The sequence below is a fragment of the Hoplias malabaricus genome, unplaced genomic scaffold (assembly GCF_029633855.1).
Source record: "Hoplias malabaricus isolate fHopMal1 unplaced genomic scaffold, fHopMal1.hap1 scaffold_305, whole genome shotgun sequence".
Lineage (NCBI taxonomy): Eukaryota > Metazoa > Chordata > Actinopteri > Characiformes > Erythrinidae > Hoplias > Hoplias malabaricus.
In genome coordinates this window covers 63-14,327 of record NW_027101047.1, presented here as the reverse complement: position 1 = coordinate 14,327, position 14,265 = coordinate 63, and the positions used below count along the sequence as shown (strand labels likewise).

Genomic DNA, 14,265 nt, shown 5'->3' with positions numbered 1-14,265 from the left:
AGCAACTGATCTTTTAGAAAAATTAATAAAACAGACGCCCAGTGAACACAGAGGATGTGGAAATCAGTCTAACAAAAGCCCACCACAAGGACATCTGCCGTTCATTGATACTACACCAACATCGTACACGCAAGCTCTTGCCACAGACATTTTCAACATGGCGCTTTTCCAAGGATGGACCGAGCCAACATCTTCACAAAAGCTTCGCTGGCAGTGGTGGGATTCGAACCCACGCCTCCACAGAGACTGGAGCCTAAATCCAGCGCCTTCGACCACTCGGCCACACTACCTCCGAGAAGCCCCGGCCCTCTTATTCCTAGCCAAAACAGAAGGGGGCGTAACACGCGAGCTAGAGAATCTCAGTCAAGTCATCTATTGGCAGATGCAGACAAAGAAGCGCTAGATTCCTAAGACTTCGGACTGGCCGACGCGGCTTTATGGTTTGCTTTATACGGCCGCCTGCGTGTTGGGCATTCTTTTGACGTGTTCTCCGTTGGTTCGGCCAGCTTGGGCCATCCTACGCCCTTTGAATATTGGAGAACTTGAAGGAATTGAAGAAACGTCAAGCCGACTCTTCCAAGTTGCTGCTGTTGAAAAGAGCAACAGAGGGCGCCAATTTGAGTATAAGCTGCTCAACAGCTTGGATGGTGGTTTCTTCAAAACCTTCTTTGGCAGCGGTGGGATTTGAACCCACGCCTCCGAAGAGACTGGAGCCTTAATCCAGCGCCTTAGACCGCTCGGCCACGCTACCGGCTTCGTGCGGCTTTCGCACTGCAATGGCAACGGCATAGTTTATCCACTTGGACGCTAAAGTGTCTGCTTTTCTTCTTCTATCGGCGGACATATTTGGGGTCAACCTCGTGCCGCACTGCATTGGTGAGAACAATATAACTTTTGAGATCATTTACTAAGCAACTGATCTTTTACAAAAATTAATAAAACAGACGCCCAGTGAACACAGAGGATGTGGAAATCAGTCTAACAAAAGCCCACCACAAGGACATCTGCCGTTCATTGATACTACACCAACATCGTACACGCAAGCTCTTGCCACAGACATTTTCAACATGGCGCTTTTCCAAGGATGGACCGAGCCAACATCTTCACAAAAGCTTCGCTGGCAGTGGTGGGATTCGAACCCACGCCTCCACAGAGACTGGAGCCTAAATCCAGCGCCTTCGACCACTCGGCCACACTACCGCCGAGAAGCCCCGGCCCTCTTATTCCTAGCCAAAACAGAAGGGGGCGTAACACGCGAGCTAGAGAATCTCAGTCAAGTCATCTATTGGCAGATGCAGACTAAGAAGCGCTAGATTCCTAAGACTTCGGACTGGCCGACGCGGCTTTATGGTTTGCTTTATACGGCCGCCTGCGTGTTGGGCATTCTTTTGATGTGTTCTCCGTTGGTTCGGCCAGCTTGGGCCATCCTACGCCCTTTGAATATTGGAGAACTTGAAGGAATTGAAGAAACGTCAAGCCGACTCTTCCAAGTTGCTGCTGTTGAAAAGAGCAACAGAGGGCGCCAAGTTGAGTATAAGCTGCTCAACAGCTTGGATGGTGGTTTCTTCAAAACCTTCTTTGGCAGCGGTGGGATTTGAACCCACGCCTCCGAAGAGACTGGAGCCTTAATCCAGCGCCTTAGACCGCTCGGCCACGCTACCGGCTTCGTGCGGCTTTCGCACTGCAATGGTAACGGCATAGTTTATCCACTTGGACGCTAAAGTGTCTGCTTTTCTTCTTCTATCGGCGGACATATTTGGGGTCAACCTCGTGCCGCACTGCATTGGTGAGAACAATATAACTTTTGAGATCATTTACTAAGCAACTGATCTTTTACAAAAATTAATAAAACAGACGCCCAGTGAACACAGAGGATGTGGAAATCAGTCTAACAAAAGCCCACCACAAGGACATCTGCCGTTCATTGATACTACACCAACATCGTACACGCAAGCTCTTGCCACAGACATTTTCAACATGGCGCTTTTCCAAGGATGGACCGAGCCAACATCTTCACAAAAGCTTCGCTGGCAGTGGTGGGATTCGAACCCACGCCTCCACAGAGACTGGAGCCTAAATCCAGCGCCTTCGACCACTCGGCCACACTACCTCCGAGAAGCCCCGGCCCTCTTATTCCTAGCCAAAACAGAAGGGGGCGTAACACGCGAGCTAGAGAATCTCAGTCAAGTCATCTATTGGCAGATGCAGACAAAGAAGCGCTAGATTCCTAAGACTTCGGACTGGCCGACGCGGCTTTATGGTTTGCTTTATACGGCCGCCTGCGTGTTGGGCATTCTTTTGATGTGTTCTCCGTTGGTTCGGCCAGCTTGGGCCATCCTACGCCCTTTGAATATTGGAGAACTTGAAGGAATTGAAGAAACGTCAAGCCGACTCTTCCAAGTTGCTGCTGTTGAAAAGAGCAACAGAGGGCGCCAATTTGAGTATAAGCTGCTCAACAGCTTGGATGGTGGTTTCTTCAAAACCTTCTTTGGCAGCGGTGGGATTTGAACCCACGCCTCCGAAGAGACTGGAGCCTTAATCCAGCGCCTTAGACCGCTCGGCCACGCTACCGGCTTCGTGCGGTTTTCGCACTGCAATGGCAACGGCATAGTTTATCCACTTGGACGCTAAAGTGTCTGCTTTTCTTCTTCTATCGGCGGACATATTTGGGGTCAACCTCGTGCCGCACTGCATTGGTGAGAACAATATAACTTTTGAGATCATTTACTAAGCAACTGATCTTTTACAAAAATTAATAAAACAGACGCCCAGTGAACACAGAGGATGTGGAAATCAGTCTAACAAAAGCCCACCACAAGGACATCTGCCGTTCATTGATACTACACCAACATCGTACACGCAAGCTCTTGCCACAGACATTTTCAACATGGCGCTTTTCCAAGGATGGACCGAGCCAACATCTTCACAAAAGCTTCGCTGGCAGTGGTGGGATTCGAACCCACGCCTCCACAGAGACTGGAGCCTAAATCCAGCGCCTTCGACCACTCGGCCACACTACCGCCGAGAAGCCCCGGCCCTCTTATTCCTAGCCAAAACAGAAGGGGGCGTAACACGCGAGCTAGAGAATCTCAGTCAAGTCATCTATTGGCAGATGCAGACAAAGAAGCGCTAGATTCCTAAGACTTCGGACTGGCCGACGCGGCTTTATGGTTTGCTTTATACGGCCGCCTGCGTGTTGGGCATTCTTTTGACGTGTTCTCCGTTGGTTCGGCCAGCTTGGGCCATCCTACGCCCTTTGAATATTGGAGAACTTGAAGGAATTGAAGAAACGTCAAGCCGACTCTTCCAAGTTGCTGCTGTTGAAAAGAGCAACAGAGGGCGCCAATTTGAGTATAAGCTGCTCAACAGCTTGGATGGTGGTTTCTTCAAAACCTTCTTTGGCAGCGGTGGGATTTGAACCCACGCCTCCGAAGAGACTGGAGCCTTAATCCAGCGCCTTAGACCGCTCGGCCACGCTACCGGCTTCGTGCGGCTTTCGCACTGCAATGGCAATGGCATAGTTTATCCACTTGGACGCTAAAGTGTCTGCTTTTCTTCTTCTATCGGCGGACATATTTGGGGTCAACCTCGTGCCGCACTGCATTGGTGAGAACAATATAACTTTTGAGATCATTTACTAAGCAACTGATCTTTTACAAAAATTAATAAAACAGACGCCCAGTGAACACAGAGGATGTGGAAATCAGTCTAACAAAAGCCCACCACAAGGACATCTGCCGTTCATTGATACTACACCAACATCGTACACGCAAGCTCTTGCCACAGACATTTTCAACATGGCGCTTTTCCAAGGATGGACCGAGCCAACATCTTCACAAAAGCTTCGCTGGCAGTGGTGGGATTCGAACCCACGCCTCCACAGAGACTGGAGCCTAAATCCAGCGCCTTCGACCACTCGGCCACACTACCGCCGAGAAGCCCCGGCCCTCTTATTCCTAGCCAAAACAGAAGGGGGCGTAACACGCGTGCTAGAGAATCTCAGTCAAGTCATCTATTGGCAGATGCAGACTAAGAAGCGCTAGATTCCTAAGACTTCGGACTGGCCGACGCGGCTTTATGGTTTGCTTTATACGGCCGCCTGCGTGTTGGGCATTCTTTTGATGTGTTCTCCGTTGGTTCGGCCAGCTTGGGCCATCCTACGCCCTTTGAATATTGGAGAACTTGAAGGAATTGAAGAAACGTCAAGCCGACTCTTCCAAGTTGCTGCTGTTGAAAAGAGCAACAGAGGGCGCCAATTTGAGTATAAGCTGCTCAACAGCTTGGATGGTGGTTTCTTCAAAACCTTCTTTGGCAGCGGTGGGATTTGAACCCACGCCTCCGAAGAGACTGGAGCCTTAATCCAGCGCCTTAGACCGCTCGGCCACGCTACCGGCTTCGTGCGGCTTTCGCACTGCAATGGCAACGGCATAGTTTATCCACTTGGACGCTAAAGTGTCTGCTTTTCTTCTTCTATCGGCGGACATATTTGGGGTCAACCTCGTGCCGCACTGCATTGGTGAGAACAATATAACTTTTGAGATCATTTACTAAGCAACTGATCTTTTACAAAAATTAATAAAACAGACGCCCAGTGAACACAGAGGATGTGGAAATCAGTCTAACAAAAGCCCACCACAAGGACATCTGCCGTTCATTGATACTACACCAACATCGTACACGCAAGCTCTTGCCACAGACATTTTCAACATGGCGCTTTTCCAAGGATGGACCGAGCCAACATCTTCACAAAAGCTTCGCTGGCAGTGGTGGGATTCGAACCCACGCCTCCACAGAGACTGGAGCCTAAATCCAGCGCCTTCGACCACTCGGCCACACTACCTCCGAGAAGCCCCGGCCCTCTTATTCCTAGCCAAAACAGAAGGGGGCGTAACACGCGAGCTAGAGAATCTCAGTCAAGTCATCTATTGGCAGATGCAGACAAAGAAGCGCTAGATTCCTAAGACTTCGGACTGGCCGACGCGGCTTTATGGTTTGCTTTATACGGCCGCCTGCGTGTTGGGCATTCTTTTGATGTGTTCTCCGTTGGTTCGGCCAGCTTGGGCCATCCTACGCCCTTTGAATATTGGAGAACTTGAAGGAATTGAAGAAACGTCAAGCCGACTCTTCCAAGTTGCTGCTGTTGAAAAGAGCAACAGAGGGTGCCAAGTTGAGTATAAGCTGCTCAACAGCTTGGATGGTGGTTTCTTCAAAACCTTCTTTGGCAGCGGTGGGATTTGAACCCACGCCTCCGAAGAGACTGGAGCCTTAATCCAGCGCCTTAGACCGCTCGGCCACGCTACCGGCTTCGTGTGGCTTTCGCACTGCAATGGCAACGGCATAGTTTATCCACTTGGACGCTAAAGTGTCTGCTTTTCTTCTTCTATCGGCGGACATATTTGGGGTCAACCTCGTGCCGCACTGCATTGGTGAGAACAATATAACTTTTGAGATCATTTACTAAGCAACTGATCTTTTACAAAAATTAATAAAACAGACGCCCAGTGAACACAGAGGATGTGGAAATCAGTCTAACAAAAGCCCACCACAAGGACATCTGCCGTTCATTGATACTACACCAACATCGTACACGCAAGCTCTTGCCACAGACATTTTCAACATGGCGCTTTTCCAAGGATGGACCGAGCCAACATCTTCACAAAAGCTTCGCTGGCAGTGGTGGGATTCGAACCCACGCCTCCACAGAGACTGGAGCCTAAATCCAGCGCCTTCGACCACTCGGCCACACTACCTCCGAGAAGCCCCGCCCCTCTTATTCCTAGCCAAAACAGAAGGGGGCGTAACACGCGAGCTAGAGAATCTCAGTCAAGTCATCTATTGGCAGATGCAGACAAAGAAGCGCTAGATTCCTAAGACTTCGGACTGGCCGACGCGGCTTTATGGTTTGCTTTATACGGCCGCCTGCGTGTTGGGCATTCTTTTGATGTGTTCTCCGTTGGTTCGGCCAGCTTGGGCCATCCTACGCCCTTTGAATATTGGAGAACTTGATAGAATTGAAGAAACGTCAAGCCGACTCTTCCAAGTTGCTGCTGTTGAAAAGAGCAACAGAGGGCGCCAAGTTGAGTATAAGCTGCTCAACAGCTTGGATGGTGGTTTCTTCAAAACCTTCTTTGGCAGCGGTGGGATTTGAACCCACGCCTCCGAAGAGACTGGAGCCTTAATCCAGCGCCTTAGACCGCTCGGCCACGCTACCGGCTTCGTGCGGCTTTCGCACTGCAATGGCAACGGCATAGTTTATCCACTTGGACGCTAAAGTGTCTGCTTTTCTTCTTCTATCGGCGGACATATTTGGGGTCAACCTCGTGCCGCACTGCATTGGTGAGAACAATATAACTTTTGAGATCATTTACTAAGCAACTGATCTTTTACAAAAATTAATAAAACAGACGCCCAGTGAACACAGAGGATGTGGAAATCAGTCTAACAAAAGCCCACCACAAGGACATCTGCCGTTCATTGATACTACACCAACATCGTACACGCAAGCTCTTGCCACAGACATTTTCAACATGGCGCTTTTCCAAGGATGGACCGAGCCAACATCTTCACAAAAGCTTCGCTGGCAGTGGTGGGATTCGAACCCACGCCTCCACAGAGACTGGAGCCTAAATCCAGCGCCTTCGACCACTCGGCCACACTTTCTCCGAGAAGCCCCGGCCCTCTTATTCCTAGCCAAAACAGAAGGGGGCGTAACACGCGAGCTAGAGAATCTCAGTCAAGTCATCTATTGGCAGATGCAGACAAAGAAGCGCTAGATTCCTAAGACTTCGGACTGGCCGACGCGGCTTTATGGTTTGCTTTATACGGCCGCCTGCGTGTTGGGCATTCTTTTGATGTGTTCTCCGTTGGTTCGGCCAGCTTGGGCCATCCTACGCCCTTTGAATACTGGAGAACTTGAAGGAATTGAAGAAACGTCAAGCCGACTCTTCCAAGTTGCTGCTGTTGAAAAGAGCAACAGAGGGCGCCAATTTGAGTATAAGCTGCTCAACAGCTTGGATGGTGGTTTCTTCAAAACCTTCTTTGGCAGCGGTGGGATTTGAACCCACGCCTCCGAAGAGACTGGAGCCTTAATCCAGCGCCTTAGACCGCTCGGCCACGCTACCGGCTTCGTACGGCTTTCGCACTGCAATGGCAATGGCATAGTTTATCCACTTGGACGCTAAAGTGTCTGCTTTTCTTCTTCTATCGGCGGACATATTTGGGGTCAACCTCGTGCCGCACTGCATTGGTGAGAACAATATAACTTTTGAGATCATTTACTAAGCAACTGATCTTTTACAAAAATTAATAAAACAGACGCCCAGTGAACACAGAGGATGTGGAAATCAGTCTAACAAAAGCCCACCACAAGGACATCTGCCGTTCATTGATACTACACCAACATCGTACACGCAAGGTCTTGCCACAGACATTTTCAACATGGCGCTTTTCCAAGGATGGACCGAGCCAACATCTTCACAAAACCTTCGCTGGCAGTGGTGGGATTCGAACCCACGCCTCCACAGAGACTGGAGCCTAAATCCAGCGCCTTCGACCACTCGGCCACACTACCGCCGAGAAGCCCCGGCCCTCTTATTCCTAGCCAAAACAGAAGGGGGCGTAACACGCGAGCTAGAGAATCTCAGTCAAGTCATCTATTGGCAGATGCAGACTAAGAAGCGCTAGATTCCTAAGACTTCGGACTGGCCGACGCGGCTTTATGGTTTGCTTTATACGGCCGCCTGCGTGTTGGGCATTCTTTTGATGTGTTCTCCGTTGGTTCGGCCAGCTTGGGCCATCCTACGCCCTTTGAATATTGGAGAACTTGAAGGAATTGAAGAAACGTCAAGCCGACTCTTCCAAGTTGCTGCTGTTGAAAAGAGCAACAGAGGGCGCCAATTTGAGTATAAGCTGCTCAACAGCTTGGATGGTGGTTTCTTCAAAACCTTCTTTGGCAGCGGTGGGATTTGAACCCACGCCTCCGAAGAGACTGGAGCCTTAATCCAGCGCCTTAGACCGCTCGGCCACGCTACCGGCTTTGTGCGGCTTTCGCACTGCAATGGCAACGGCATAGTTTATCCACTTGGACGCTAAAGTGTCTGCTTTTCTTCTTCTATCGGCGGACATATTTGGGGTCAACCTCGTGCCGCACTGCATTGGTGAGAACAATATAACTTTTGAGATCATTTACTAAGCAACTGATCTTTTACAAAAATTAATAAAACAGACGCCCAGTGAACACAGAGGATGTGGAAATCAGTCTAACAAAAGCCCACCACAAGGACATCTGCCGTTCATTGATACTACACCAACATCGTACACGCAAGCTCTTGCCACAGACATTTTCAACATGGCGCTTTTCCAAGGATGGACCGAGCCAACATCTTCACAAAAGCTTCGCTGGCAGTGGTGGGATTCGAACCCACGCCTCCACAGAGACTGGAGCCTAAATCCAGCGCCTTCGACCACTCGGCCACACTACCTCCGAGAAGCCCCGGCCCTCTTATTCCTAGCCAAAACAGAAGGGGGCGTAACACGCGAGCTAGAGAATCTCAGTCAAGTCATCTATTGGCAGATGCAGACAAAGAAGCGCTAGATTCCTAAGACTTCGGACTGGCCGACGCGGCTTTATGGTTTGCTTTATACGGCCGCCTGCGTGTTGGGCATTCTTTTGATGTGTTCTCCGTTGGTTCGGCCAGCTTGGGCCATCCTACGCCCTTTGAATATTGGAGAACTTGAAGGAATTGAAGAAACGTCAAGCCGACTCTTCCAAGTTGCTGCTGTTGAAAAGAGCAACAGAGGGCGCCAATTTGAGTATAAGCTGCTCAACAGCTTGGATGGTGGTTTCTTCAAAACCTTCTTTGGCAGCGGTGGGATTTGAACCCACGCCTCCGAAGAGACTGGAGCCTTAATCCAGCGCCTTAGACCGCTCGGCCACGCTACCGGCTTCGTACGGTTTTCGCACTGCAATGGCAACGGCATAGTTTATCCACTTGGACGCTAAAGTGTCTGCTTTTCTTCTTCTATCGGCGGACATATTTGGGGTCAACCTCGTGCCGCACTGCATTGGTGAGAACAATATAACTTTTGAGATCATTTACTAAGCAACTGATCTTTTACAAAAATTAATAAAACAGACGCCCAGTGAACACAGAGGATGTGGAAATCAGTCTAACAAAAGCCCACCACAAGGACATCTGCCGTTCATTGATACTACACCAACATCGTACACGCAAGGTCTTGCCACAGACATTTTCAACATGGCGCTTTTCCAAGGATGGACCGAGCCAACATCTTCACAAAAGCTTCGCTGGCAGTGGTGGGATTCGAACCCACGCCTCCACAGAGACTGGAGCCTAAATCCAGCGCCTTCGACCACTCGGCCACACTACCGCCGAGAAGCCCCGGCCCTCTTATTCCTAGCCAAAACAGAAGGGGGCGTAACACGCGAGCTAGAGAATCTCAGTCAAGTCATCTATTGGCAGATGCAGACTAAGAAGCGCTAGATTCCTAAGACTTCGGACTGGCCGACGCGGCTTTATGGTTTGCTTTATACGGCCGCCTGCGTGTTGGGCATTCTTTTGATGTGTTCTCCGTTGGTTCGGCCAGCTTGGGCCATCCTACGCCCTTTGAATATTGGAGAACTTGAAGGAATTGAAGAAACGTCAAGCCGACTCTTCCAAGTTGCTGCTGTTGAAAAGAGCAACAGAGGGCGCCAATTTGAGTATAAGCTGCTCAACAGCTTGGATGGTGGTTTCTTCAAAACCTTCTTTGGCAGGGTGGGATTTGAACCCACGCCTCCGAAGAGACTGGAGCCTTAATCCAGCGCCTTAGACCGCTCGGCCACGCTACCGGCTTCGTGCGGCTTTCGCACTGCAATGGCAACGGCATAGTTTATCCACTTGGACGCTAAAGTGTCTGCTTTTCTTCTTCTATCGGCGGACATATTTGGGGTCAACCTCGTGCCGCACTGCATTGGTGAGAACAATATAACTTTTGAGATCATTTACTAAGCAACTGATCTTTTACAAAAATTAATAAAACAGACGCCCAGTGAACACAGAGGATGTGGAAATCAGTCTAACAAAAGCCCACCACAAGGACATCTGCCGTTCATTGATACTACACCAACATCGTACACGCAAGCTCTTGCCACAGACATTTTCAACATGGCGCTTTTCCAAGGATGGACCGAGCCAACATCTTCACAAAAGCTTCGCTGGCAGTGGTGGGATTCGAACCCACGCCTCCACAGAGACTGGAGCCTAAATCCAGCGCCTTCGACCACTCGGCCACACTACCGCCGAGAAGCCCCGGCCCTCTTATTCCTAGCCAAAACAGAAGGGGGCGTAACACGCGAGCTAGAGAATCTCAGTCAAGTCATCTATTGGCAGATGCAGACTAAGAAGCGCTAGATTCCTAAGACTTCGGACTGGCCGACGCGGCTTTATGGTTTGCTTTATACGGCCGCCTGCGTGTTGGGCATTCTTTTGATGTGTTCTCCGTTGGTTCGGCCAGCTTGGGCCATCCTACGCCCTTTGAATATTGGAGAACTTGAAGGAATTGAAGAAACGTCAAGCCGACTCTTCCAAGTTGCTGCTGTTGAAAAGAGCAACAGAGGGCGCCAATTTGAGTATAAGCTGCTCAACAGCTTGGATGGTGGTTTCTTCAAAACCTTCTTTGGCAGCGGTGGGATTTGAACCCACGCCTCCGAAGAGACTGGAGCCTTAATCCAGCGCCTTAGACCGCTCGGCCACGCTACCGGCTTTGTGCGGCTTTCGCACTGCAATGGCAACGGCATAGTTTATCCACTTGGACGCTAAAGTGTCTGCTTTTCTTCTTCTATCGGCGGACATATTTGGGGTCAACCTCGTGCCGCACTGCATTGGTGAGAACAATATAACTTTTGAGATCATTTACTAAGCAACTGATCTTTTACAAAAATTAATAAAACAGACGCCCAGTGAACACAGAGGATGTGGAAATCAGTCTAACAAAAGCCCACCACAAGGACATCTGCCGTTCATTGATACTACACCAACATCGTACACGCAAGCTCTTGCCACAGACATTTTCAACATGGCGCTTTTCCAAGGATGGACCGAGCCAACATCTTCACAAAAGCTTCGCTGGCAGTGGTGGGATTCGAACCCACGCCTCCACAGAGACTGGAGCCTAAATCCAGCGCCTTCGACCACTCGGCCACACTACCTCCGAGAAGCCCCGGCCCTCTTATTCCTAGCCAAAACAGAAGGGGGCGTAACACGCGAGCTAGAGAATCTCAGTCAAGTCATCTATTGGCAGATGCAGACAAAGAAGCGCTAGATTCCTAAGACTTCGGACTGGCCGACGCGGCTTTATGGTTTGCTTTATACGGCCGCCTGCGTGTTGGGCATTCTTTTGATGTGTTCTCCGTTGGTTCGGCCAGCTTGGGCCATCCTACGCCCTTTGAATATTGGAGAACTTGAAGGAATTGAAGAAACGTCAAGCCGACTCTTCCAAGTTGCTGCTGTTGAAAAGAGCAACAGAGGGCGCCAATTTGAGTATAAGCTGCTCAACAGCTTGGATGGTGGTTTCTTCAAAACCTTCTTTGGCAGCGGTGGGATTTGAACCCACGCCTCCGAAGAGACTGGAGCCTTAATCCAGCGCCTTAGACCGCTCGGCCACGCTACCGGCTTCGTACGGCTTTCGCACTGCAATGGCAACGGCATAGTTTATCCACTTGGACGCTAAAGTGTCTGCTTTTCTTCTTCTATCGGCGGACATATTTGGGGTCAACCTCGTGCCGCACTGCATTGGTGAGAACAATATAACTTTTGAGATCATTTACTAAGCAACTGATCTTTTACAAAAATTAATAAAACAGACGCCCAGTGAACACAGAGGATGTGGAAATCAGTCTAACAAAAGCCCACCACAAGGACATCTGCCGTTCATTGATACTACACCAACATCGTACACGCAAGCTCTTGCCACAGACATTTTCAACATGGCGCTTTTCCAAGGATGGACCGAGCCAACATCTTCACAAAAGCTTCGCTGGCAGTGGTGGGATTCGAACCCACGCCTCCACAGAGACTGGAGCCTAAATCCAGCGCCTTCGACCACTCGGCCACACTACCTCCGAGAAGCCCCGGCCCTCTTATTCCTAGCCAAAACAGAAGGGGGCGTAACACGCGAGCTAGAGAATCTCAGTCAAGTCATCTATTGGCAGATGCAGACAAAGAAGCGCTAGATTCCTAAGACTTCGGACTGGCCGACGCGGCTTTATGGTTTGCTTTATACGGCCGCCTGCGTGTTGGGCATTCTTTTGATGTGTTCTCCGTTGGTTCGGCCAGCTTGGGCCATCCTACGCCCTTTGAATATTGGAGAACTTGAAGGAATTGAAGAAACGTCAAGCCGACTCTTCCAAGTTGCTGCTGTTGAAAAGAGCAACAGAGGGCGCCAATTTGAGTATAAGCTGCTCAACAGCTTGGATGGTGGTTTCTTCAAAACCTTCGTTGGCAGCGGTGGGATTTGAACCCACGCCTCCGAAGAGACTGGAGCCTTAATCCAGCGCCTTAGACCGCTCGGCCACGCTACCGGCTTCGTGCGGCTTTCGCACTGCAATGGCAACGGCATAGTTTATCCACTTGGACGCTAAAGTGTCTGCTTTTCTTCTTCTATCGGCGGACATATTTGGGGTCAACCTCGTGCCGCACTGCATTGGTGAGAACAATATAACTTTTGAGATCATTTACTAAGCAACTGATCTTTTACAAAAATTAATAAAACAGACGCCCAGTGAACACAGAGGATGTGGAAATCAGTCTAACAAAAGCCCACCACAAGGACATCTGCCGTTCATTGATACTACACCAACATCGTACACGCAAGCTCTTGCCACAGACATTTTCAACATGGCGCTTTTCCAAGGATGGACCGAGCCAACATCTTCACAAAAGCTTCGCTGGCAGTGGTGGGATTCGAACCCACGCCTCCACAGAGACTGGAGCCTAAATCCAGCGCCTTCGACCACTCGGCCACACTACCTCGGAGAAGCCCCGGCCCTCTTATTCCTAGCCAAAACAGAAGGGGGCGTAACACGCGAGCTAGAGAATCTCAGTCAAGTCATCTATTGGCAGATGCAGACAAAGAAGCGCTAGATTCCTAAGACTTCGGACTGGCCGACGCGGCTTTATGGTTTGCTTTATACGGCCGCCTGCGTGTTGGGCATTCTTTTGATGTGTTCTCCGTTGGTTCGGCCAGCTTGGGCCATCCTACGCCCTTTGAATATTGGAGAACTTGAAGGAATTGAAGAAACGTCAAGCCGACTCTTCCAAGTTGCTGCTGTTGAAAAGAGCAACAGAGGGCGCCAATTTGAGTATAAGCTGCTCAACAGCTTGGATGGTGGTTTCTTCAAAACCTTCTTTGGCAGCGGTGGGATTTGAACCCACGCCTCCGAAGAGACTGGAGCCTTAATCCAGCGCCTTAGACCGCTCGGCCACGCTACCGGCTTCGTACGGCTTTCGCACTGCAATGGCAACGGCATAGTTTATCCACTTGGACGCTAAAGTGTCTGCTTTTCTTCTTCTATCGGCGGACATATTTGGGGTCAACCTCGTGCCGCACTGCATTGGTGAGAACAATATAACTTTTGAGATCATTTACTAAGCAACTGATCTTTTACAAAAATTAATAAAACAGACGCCCAGTGAACACAGAGGATGTGGAAATCAGTCTAACAAAAGCCCACCACAAGGACATCTGCCGTTCATTGATACTACACCAACATCGTACACGCAAGGTCTTGCCACAGACATTTTCAACATGGCGCTTTTCCAAGGATGGACCGAGCCAACATCTTCACAAAAGCTTCGCTGGCAGTGGTGGGATTCAAACCCACGCCTCCACAGAGACTGGAGCCTAAATCCAGCGCCTTCGACCACTCGGCCACACTACCGCCGAGAAGCCCCGGCCCTCTTATTCCTAGCCAAAACAGAAGGGGGCGTAACACGCGAGCTAGAGAATCTCAGTCAAGTCATCTATTGGCAGATGCAGACTAAGAAGCGCTAGATTCCTAAGACTTCGGACTGGCCGACGCGGCTTTATGGTTTGCTTTATACGGCCGCCTGCGTGTTGGGCATTCTTTTGATGTGTTCTCCGTTGGTTCGGCCAGCTTGGGCCATCCTACGCCCTTTGAATATTGGAGAACTTGAAGGAATTGAAGAAACGTCAAGCCGACTCTTCCAAGTTGCTGCTGTTGAAAAGAGCAACAGAGGGCGCCAA

General features: G+C 50.0%; 28 non-coding genes across 28 annotated transcripts; all 28 read right to left on the bottom strand.

The window, feature by feature from the left end:
- Positions 1-208: 208 nt before the first annotated feature.
- trnal-uag (transfer RNA leucine (anticodon UAG)) lies at positions 209-290 on the bottom strand. The gene has a single exon. It is a non-coding gene; the product is annotated as a tRNA-Leu (tRNA).
- A 379-nt stretch (positions 291-669) lies between these two features.
- Positions 670-751, bottom strand: trnal-aag (transfer RNA leucine (anticodon AAG)). Its single transcript has one exon. It is a non-coding gene; the product is annotated as a tRNA-Leu (tRNA).
- Positions 752-1,118: 367 nt separating this feature from the next.
- Positions 1,119-1,200, bottom strand: trnal-uag (transfer RNA leucine (anticodon UAG)). The gene has a single exon. It is a non-coding gene; the product is annotated as a tRNA-Leu (tRNA).
- Positions 1,201-1,579: 379 nt separating this feature from the next.
- On the bottom strand, positions 1,580-1,661 carry trnal-aag (transfer RNA leucine (anticodon AAG)). The gene has a single exon. It is a non-coding gene; the product is annotated as a tRNA-Leu (tRNA).
- Positions 1,662-2,028: 367 nt separating this feature from the next.
- trnal-uag (transfer RNA leucine (anticodon UAG)) lies at positions 2,029-2,110 on the bottom strand. The gene has a single exon. It is a non-coding gene; the product is annotated as a tRNA-Leu (tRNA).
- Positions 2,111-2,489: 379 nt separating this feature from the next.
- trnal-aag (transfer RNA leucine (anticodon AAG)) lies at positions 2,490-2,571 on the bottom strand. The gene has a single exon. It is a non-coding gene; the product is annotated as a tRNA-Leu (tRNA).
- Positions 2,572-2,938: 367 nt separating this feature from the next.
- Positions 2,939-3,020, bottom strand: trnal-uag (transfer RNA leucine (anticodon UAG)). Its single transcript has one exon. It is a non-coding gene; the product is annotated as a tRNA-Leu (tRNA).
- Positions 3,021-3,399: 379 nt separating this feature from the next.
- On the bottom strand, positions 3,400-3,481 carry trnal-aag (transfer RNA leucine (anticodon AAG)). Its single transcript has one exon. It is a non-coding gene; the product is annotated as a tRNA-Leu (tRNA).
- Positions 3,482-3,848: 367 nt separating this feature from the next.
- On the bottom strand, positions 3,849-3,930 carry trnal-uag (transfer RNA leucine (anticodon UAG)). The gene has a single exon. It is a non-coding gene; the product is annotated as a tRNA-Leu (tRNA).
- A 379-nt stretch (positions 3,931-4,309) lies between these two features.
- On the bottom strand, positions 4,310-4,391 carry trnal-aag (transfer RNA leucine (anticodon AAG)). The gene has a single exon. It is a non-coding gene; the product is annotated as a tRNA-Leu (tRNA).
- Positions 4,392-4,758: 367 nt separating this feature from the next.
- trnal-uag (transfer RNA leucine (anticodon UAG)) lies at positions 4,759-4,840 on the bottom strand. The gene has a single exon. It is a non-coding gene; the product is annotated as a tRNA-Leu (tRNA).
- A 379-nt stretch (positions 4,841-5,219) lies between these two features.
- trnal-aag (transfer RNA leucine (anticodon AAG)) lies at positions 5,220-5,301 on the bottom strand. The gene has a single exon. It is a non-coding gene; the product is annotated as a tRNA-Leu (tRNA).
- Positions 5,302-5,668: 367 nt separating this feature from the next.
- On the bottom strand, positions 5,669-5,750 carry trnal-uag (transfer RNA leucine (anticodon UAG)). Its single transcript has one exon. It is a non-coding gene; the product is annotated as a tRNA-Leu (tRNA).
- Positions 5,751-6,129: 379 nt separating this feature from the next.
- trnal-aag (transfer RNA leucine (anticodon AAG)) lies at positions 6,130-6,211 on the bottom strand. The gene has a single exon. It is a non-coding gene; the product is annotated as a tRNA-Leu (tRNA).
- Positions 6,212-7,039: 828 nt separating this feature from the next.
- Positions 7,040-7,121, bottom strand: trnal-aag (transfer RNA leucine (anticodon AAG)). The gene has a single exon. It is a non-coding gene; the product is annotated as a tRNA-Leu (tRNA).
- A 367-nt stretch (positions 7,122-7,488) lies between these two features.
- On the bottom strand, positions 7,489-7,570 carry trnal-uag (transfer RNA leucine (anticodon UAG)). Its single transcript has one exon. It is a non-coding gene; the product is annotated as a tRNA-Leu (tRNA).
- Positions 7,571-7,949: 379 nt separating this feature from the next.
- Positions 7,950-8,031, bottom strand: trnal-aag (transfer RNA leucine (anticodon AAG)). Its single transcript has one exon. It is a non-coding gene; the product is annotated as a tRNA-Leu (tRNA).
- Positions 8,032-8,398: 367 nt separating this feature from the next.
- On the bottom strand, positions 8,399-8,480 carry trnal-uag (transfer RNA leucine (anticodon UAG)). Its single transcript has one exon. It is a non-coding gene; the product is annotated as a tRNA-Leu (tRNA).
- A 379-nt stretch (positions 8,481-8,859) lies between these two features.
- On the bottom strand, positions 8,860-8,941 carry trnal-aag (transfer RNA leucine (anticodon AAG)). The gene has a single exon. It is a non-coding gene; the product is annotated as a tRNA-Leu (tRNA).
- A 367-nt stretch (positions 8,942-9,308) lies between these two features.
- trnal-uag (transfer RNA leucine (anticodon UAG)) lies at positions 9,309-9,390 on the bottom strand. The gene has a single exon. It is a non-coding gene; the product is annotated as a tRNA-Leu (tRNA).
- Positions 9,391-10,217: 827 nt separating this feature from the next.
- trnal-uag (transfer RNA leucine (anticodon UAG)) lies at positions 10,218-10,299 on the bottom strand. Its single transcript has one exon. It is a non-coding gene; the product is annotated as a tRNA-Leu (tRNA).
- A 379-nt stretch (positions 10,300-10,678) lies between these two features.
- On the bottom strand, positions 10,679-10,760 carry trnal-aag (transfer RNA leucine (anticodon AAG)). The gene has a single exon. It is a non-coding gene; the product is annotated as a tRNA-Leu (tRNA).
- A 367-nt stretch (positions 10,761-11,127) lies between these two features.
- trnal-uag (transfer RNA leucine (anticodon UAG)) lies at positions 11,128-11,209 on the bottom strand. Its single transcript has one exon. It is a non-coding gene; the product is annotated as a tRNA-Leu (tRNA).
- Positions 11,210-11,588: 379 nt separating this feature from the next.
- trnal-aag (transfer RNA leucine (anticodon AAG)) lies at positions 11,589-11,670 on the bottom strand. The gene has a single exon. It is a non-coding gene; the product is annotated as a tRNA-Leu (tRNA).
- Positions 11,671-12,037: 367 nt separating this feature from the next.
- On the bottom strand, positions 12,038-12,119 carry trnal-uag (transfer RNA leucine (anticodon UAG)). Its single transcript has one exon. It is a non-coding gene; the product is annotated as a tRNA-Leu (tRNA).
- A 379-nt stretch (positions 12,120-12,498) lies between these two features.
- trnal-aag (transfer RNA leucine (anticodon AAG)) lies at positions 12,499-12,580 on the bottom strand. The gene has a single exon. It is a non-coding gene; the product is annotated as a tRNA-Leu (tRNA).
- A 367-nt stretch (positions 12,581-12,947) lies between these two features.
- On the bottom strand, positions 12,948-13,029 carry trnal-uag (transfer RNA leucine (anticodon UAG)). The gene has a single exon. It is a non-coding gene; the product is annotated as a tRNA-Leu (tRNA).
- A 379-nt stretch (positions 13,030-13,408) lies between these two features.
- On the bottom strand, positions 13,409-13,490 carry trnal-aag (transfer RNA leucine (anticodon AAG)). The gene has a single exon. It is a non-coding gene; the product is annotated as a tRNA-Leu (tRNA).
- Positions 13,491-14,265: the final 775 nt, after the last annotated feature.